The sequence below is a fragment of the Pseudorasbora parva genome, chromosome 20 (genome assembly GCF_024679245.1).
Source record: "Pseudorasbora parva isolate DD20220531a chromosome 20, ASM2467924v1, whole genome shotgun sequence".
Lineage (NCBI taxonomy): Eukaryota > Metazoa > Chordata > Actinopteri > Cypriniformes > Gobionidae > Pseudorasbora > Pseudorasbora parva.
In genome coordinates this window covers 44,115,198-44,121,589 of record NC_090191.1, presented here as the reverse complement: position 1 = coordinate 44,121,589, position 6,392 = coordinate 44,115,198, and the positions used below count along the sequence as shown (strand labels likewise).

Genomic DNA, 6,392 nt, shown 5'->3' with positions numbered 1-6,392 from the left:
AAAAAAAGTTTGCTTTCACTTTCACTTTCTATTAGACTTAACCCAAAACAAAACACTAAATCTACTCAAGTTTCCTCAGTAAACAACAACAAACACTTACCTTTCCATCTTTTTTTTTGATCAACCCTAAAAAAAGAAGATAAATAGGAGACTTTTTGCTTCACTGAAATTTAGCCTTACTGGAAAATTCTCCGGTTTTTTTTTCATAATAAAAGCCCCGTTTTCAAATTGATATTTTACATGTTAAAATTAGAGAAAACATAATTATCATGTTATATTCTGTTATGCAATTTATTTAAATTGTATTTCTCTTTTCTAACATTTCCAAACTATATTTATTGTATAAAATACTCAACACTTATACTTTCATTACATGTAAAAAACATTACTTTTTTTCCCAAAATAATGGTTCACTACATACAATTTCAATAGTATAATATTAAAAAAACAAAATTAAAAAAAATCAATATTTCTCAGTCTTAAAAAAATATATTTTTACTTTTACTTTCAATTTCAATTCCCCTTCACAAAAAAATAAATAAAAAACATGAATTTACATTAATTAATAAGATTTCATGTCATGAGAAAATCACATTATATTTTTTGTAGATATTTAGATATTGTACTGAGACATTCCTATGACGAGATAAGGCCACTTCCTGTGCAGAACGGAAGTGACATTATCTCTTTAACGCAGAGTCACAGATTATTGTACCCTACGTCATTCGAAAGGACTTGCCGACCCCTTTCAAACAACACCTACCCCGTCCCTCTGTGACATTCCCACGACGAGATAAAGTCACTTCCTGTGCAGAACGGAAGTGACATTATCTCTTAAACGCAGAGTCACAGATTATTGTAACCTACGTCATTCGAAAGGACTTGCCGACCCCTTTCAAACAACACCTACCCCGTCCCACTGTGACATTCCCACGACGAGATAATGTCACTTCCGTTCTGCACAGGAAGTGACTTTATCTCTTTACCGCAGAGTCACAGACACACGGGAGTAGGTGCGATCGAAAGGTCTCGTCAAGCTCATCATGGGAATATAAGGTTAGTGTCAATGACTCTTCTCTGGGCTGAGTTATAACACCAAATATAATCGTGTTTCAGAAACATATCTCGGCCTAGGAAGGTCGCAGCGACTTGATCGAAGTGTCGTTGAACACGACTCGCCAAGCCCTTTCCAATGATGTACGGTTTGTGTCTCTACGACCTTCCTAACACGAGATATTTTTTTAAAACACGATTATATTTTGCCTTATATCTCCGCCCCTTGTCGTCACAGACTATTGTGACTTACGTCATTCGAAAGGACTTGCCGACCCCTTTCAAACAACACCTACCCCGTCCCACTGTGACATTCCCACGACGAGATAATGTCACTTCCGTTCTGCACAGGAAGTGGCTTTATCTCTTTAACGCAGAGTCACAGATTATTGTAACCTACGTCATTCGAAAGGACTTGCCGACCCCTTTCAAACAACACCTACCCCGTCCCTCTGTGACATTCCCACGACGAGATAAAGTCACTTCCTGTGCAGAACGGAAGTGACATTATCTCTTTACCGCAGAGTCACAGACACACGGGAGTAGGTGCGATCGAAAGGTCTCGTCAAGCTCATCATGGGAATATAAGGTTAGTGTCGATGACTCTTCTCTGGGCTGAGTTATAACACCAAATATAATTGTGTTTCAGAAACATATCTCGGCCTAGGAAGGTCGCAGCGACTTGATCGAAGTGTCGTTGAACACGACTCGCCAAGCCCTTTCCAATGATGTACGGTTTGTGTCTCTACGACCTTCCTAACACGAGATATTTTTTTAAAACACGATTATATTTTGCCTTATATCTCCGCCCCTTGACGTCACAGACTATTGTAACCTACGTCTTTCAAAAGGACTTGCCGACCCCTTTCAAACAACACCTACCCCGTCCCTCTGTGACATTCCCACGACGAGATAATGTCACTTCCTGTGCAGAACGGAAGTGACATTATCTCTTTAACGCAGAGTCACAGACACACGGGAGTAGGTGCGATCGAAAGGTCTCGTCAAGGTCATCATGGGAATATAAGGTTAGTGTCAATGACTCTTCTATGGGCTGAGTTATAACACCAAATATAATTGTGTTTCAGAAACATTTCTCGGCCTAGAAAGGTCGCAGCAGTTGCAATACCATATCTCGGAACTTTGCGGCGCTAGAGGTACGGGACCAAGCCCAATCGACTGGGCGTGGCCCAATTAGTATATACACCAATTTTGTTCCACCTAGCACAAAAGGAAGCAAAATGCACCGGGGGGTGCAATACCATATCTCGGCACCTGGCGGCGCTAGAGGTACGGGACCAAGCCCAATTGACTGGGCGTGCCCCAATTAGTATATACACCAATTTTGTTCCACCTAGCACAAAAGGAAGCAAAATGCACCGGGGGGTGCAATACCATATCTCGGCACCTGGCGGCGCTAGAGGTACGGGACCAAGCCCAATCGACTGGGCGTGGCCCAATTAGTATATACACCAATTTTGTTCCACCTAGCACAAAAGGAAGCAAAATGCACCGGGGGGTGCAATACCATATCTCGGCACCTGGCGGCGCTAGAGGTACGGGACCAAGCCCAATCGACTGGGCGTGTCCCAATTAGTATATACACCAATTTTGTTCCACCTTGCACAAAAGGAAGCAAAATGCACCGGGGGGTGCAATACCATATCTCAGCACCTGGTGGCGCTAGAGGTATGGGACCAAGCCCAATCGACTGGGGATGCCCCAATTAGTATATACACCAATTTTGTTCCACCTAGCACAAAAGGAAGCAAAATGCACCGGGGGGTGCAATACCATATCTCGGCACCTGGCGGCGCTAGAGGTACGGGACCAAGCCCAATCGACTGGGCGTGGCCCAATTAGTATATACACCAATTTTGTTCCACCTTGCACAAAAGGAAGCAAAATGCACCGGGGGGTGCAATACCATATCTCGGCACCTGGTGGCGCTAGAGGCATGGGACCAAGCCCAATCGACTGGGCGTGGCCTAATTAGTATATACACCAATTTTGTTCCACCTAGCACAAAAGGAAGCAAAATGCACTGGGGGGTGCAATATCACAAAAGGTGCAATACCATATCTCGGCACCTGGTGGCGCTAGAGGTACGGGACAAAGCCCAATCGACTGGGCGTGGCCCAATTAGTATATACACCAATTTTGTTCCACCTAGCACAAAAGGAAGCAAAATTCACCGGGGGGTGCAATACCATATCTCGGCACCTGGTGGCGCTAGAGGTATGGGACCAAGCCCAATCGACTGGGCGTGCCCCAATTAGTATATACACCAATTTTGTTCCACCTAGCACAAAAGGAAGCAAAATGCACCGGGGGGTGCAATATCACAAAAGGTGCAATATCATATCTCGGCACCTGGTGGCGCTAGAGGCATGGGACCAAGCCCAATCGACTGGGCGTGGCCTAATTAGTATATGGGCGAAGGTTGCTCCCCCTAGGACCAAAGGGGGTGGAGTTAAAGCGGGGGTGCACTTGTGGGGGTGCAAAACCATATCTCGAAAAGGGGAGGAGCTAGAGGGATGGGACCACGCCCAATCGACAGGGCGTGGCCTAATTAGTATAAGGGCGAAGTTTCTGCCCCCTAGGACCAAAGGGGGCGGAGTTACGGGGGGGGTGCACTTCAAGGGGGTGCACTTTTCGTTTTTATCCCTATAACCTAACCCTAACCCTAACCCTAACCCTAACCCTAACCCTAACCCTAACCCTAACCCTAACCCTAACCCTAACCCTAACCCTAACCCTAACCCTAACCCTAACCCTAACCCTAACCCTAACCCTAACCCTAACCCTAACCCTAACCCTAACCCTAACCCTAACCCTAACCCTAACCCTAACCCTAACCCTAACCCTAACCCTAACCCTAACCCTAACCCTAACCCTAACCCTAACCCTAACCCTAACCCTAACCCTAACCCTAACCCTAACCCTAACCCTAACCCTAACCCTAACCCTAACCCTAACCCTAACCCTAACCCTAACCCTAACCCTAACCCTAACCCAACCCTAACCTAACCCTAACCCTAACCCTTACCCTAACCCTAACCCTAACCCTAACCCTAACCCTAACCCAACCCAGATTTAACAAAAAGATGTTTAAGATCCCTGCACCTCTGACCCATGAAACGTCTAACTGCGTGTACCTGGCTTTCTGTTTAAGATGCAGGAGACAATACGTTGGCCAAACGAAAAATGAACTCCGTGTTCGGGCTTATCAACATGCACACAACATTTTGCATGCCGTTGATAAGCGCCGACACCTCGTTCAACACTTTCTGGCCCACGGGTTGTCCTCGTTCAGAATCACCGCACTCCAGTCTGATCCAGCGTGGTCCCTAAAGGAGAGACTCAGGGCAGAAAGCACCTGGATCAGACGCTTGGACACGGTGTACCCGAGAGGCCTTAATGAGGCCTAAATTATTATCCTTCTCTGTACTTACCGTCATGATGATATGGACACACCCGTATCACGCCTAAACCTACCCAGATACCCCTGACTAATAAGTATATAGACATACCCACATCACACCTAAACCTACCCAGATACCCCTGGCTAGTAAATATATAAACATACCCACATCACCCCTAAACCTACCCAGACACCCCTGGCAATGTCACCAGGGGGTCTACAGCCCTCTCATCATGCTAACCCCCACCACAAAACCCTACCTAAAACCTACCCCTCTTACCTGGGGTCCAGATGGGTCAACCCTCGACTCCGCACCCCGCGTGGATCCAGCCCGGCCTGGCGTACCCCTCGTGGACGTAGCCCTGGATTCCTGCAAAAAAAACAGAGAAAAAAATGATGAGTGGCTATATAAAATATAGTGTGGGTTAAATAACATAAATGGTTAATATAGTAAATAAATAAATAAACTGATGTGATGATACATACTTATCTGGCTTATACAATAATAAAATAAAAAAGAATGAAATTTATTATACATATAATGGCACTAGCAGGACATGGTAACGTTGTTGGCTATCTTTGGACCTGGGCCGCCTTTAGTGGTCAGTAGAAGGCTGGACCGTGCACAACCATTTCAGGGACCTTAGGGTCCCTGATCTTGGATTTTTCATTCCCCTAACCCTAACCCTAACCCTACCCCATACTGAACTCGTGATCGGTGTGACATCTCTTCATTTACTGCTACAAACTGATCACGGTCAGATAAGTATGATTTAAACCATGCCAAAGCAGTTCCACTAACGCAAACATAACTTTCGATTCTATTCAGAAGAATATTGTGATCGATAGTATCAAATGCAGCGCTAAGATCGAGTAACACTAATAGAGAGATACAACCACGATCAGATGATAAGAGTAAATCATTTGTAACTCTAATTAGAGCAGTCTCAGTGCTATGATACGGTCTAAATCCTGACTAGAAATCCTCACATATACCATTTCTTTCTAAAAAGGAACATAATTGTGAAGACACAGCCTTTTCTAGTATTTTTGATAGAAACGGTAGATTCGAGATTGGCCTGTAATTGACTAATTCTTTAGGATCAAGTTGCGTTTTTTTAATAAGTGGTTTAATTATAGGCAACTTAAAAGTTTTCGGTACATATCCTAATGTCAAAGATGAATTAATGATATTAAGCAGAGGATCTGTGACCTCTGGAAGTATCTCTTTTAATAGCCTAGTCGGTATAGGGTCAAGCATACATGTTGTTGATTTTGATGATTTTACAAGTTTAGCCAATTCTTCTCCTCCTATAGCAGTGAATGAGTGTAATTTTTCCTCAGTGACACTACAGCGCTCTGTCTGAAGTGATACTGTAATAGACGGCTGCATGGTTATAATTTTATTCCTAATATTATCAATCTTACTAGTAAAGAAGTTCATAAAGTCATTACTGCTGTGTTGTTTACAAACATCAGAAGCTGAAGCTTTATTTTTTGATAATTTAGCCACTGTATCGAATAAATACTTAGGGTTGTATTTGTTTTCTTCTAAAAGAGTTGAGAAATAAGCAGAGTCCCACCCGCCCAAGTCAAACACAATTCCCACCCAAGCCAAACAAGTCCCACCCGCCCAAGTAAAACACAAGTCCCACCCGCCCAAGCCAAACACAAGTCCCACCCACCCAAGCCAAACACAATTCCCACCCACCCAAGTCAAACGCAAGTCCCACCCACCCAAGTCAAACGCAAGTCCCACCCACCCAAGCCAAACGCAAGTCCCACCCACCCAAGCCAAACGCAAGTCCCACCCACCCAAGCCAAACGCAAGTCCCACCCACCCAAGCCAAACGCAATTCCCACCCACCCAAGCCAAACGCAATTCCCACCCACCCAAGTCAAACACAAGTCCCAC

At 44.6% G+C, this 6,392-nt stretch overlaps 1 long non-coding RNA gene across 3 annotated transcripts; it reads right to left on the bottom strand.

The window, feature by feature from the left end:
- Positions 1-4,216: 4,216 nt before the first annotated feature.
- LOC137049737 (uncharacterized) lies at positions 4,217-5,157 on the bottom strand. 3 transcript variants are annotated; one of them, XR_010899696.1, is made up of 3 exons: positions 5,063-5,157; positions 4,758-4,847; positions 4,217-4,415 (listed from the first exon to the last, which is right to left on the bottom strand). It is a non-coding gene; the product is annotated as an uncharacterized lncRNA (long non-coding RNA). The 3 variants fall into 3 exon arrangements; XR_010899698.1 differs by having other exon boundaries at positions 5,014-5,153; XR_010899697.1 differs by having other exon boundaries at positions 4,964-5,151.
- Between the last annotated feature and the right edge of the window lie 1,235 nt (positions 5,158-6,392).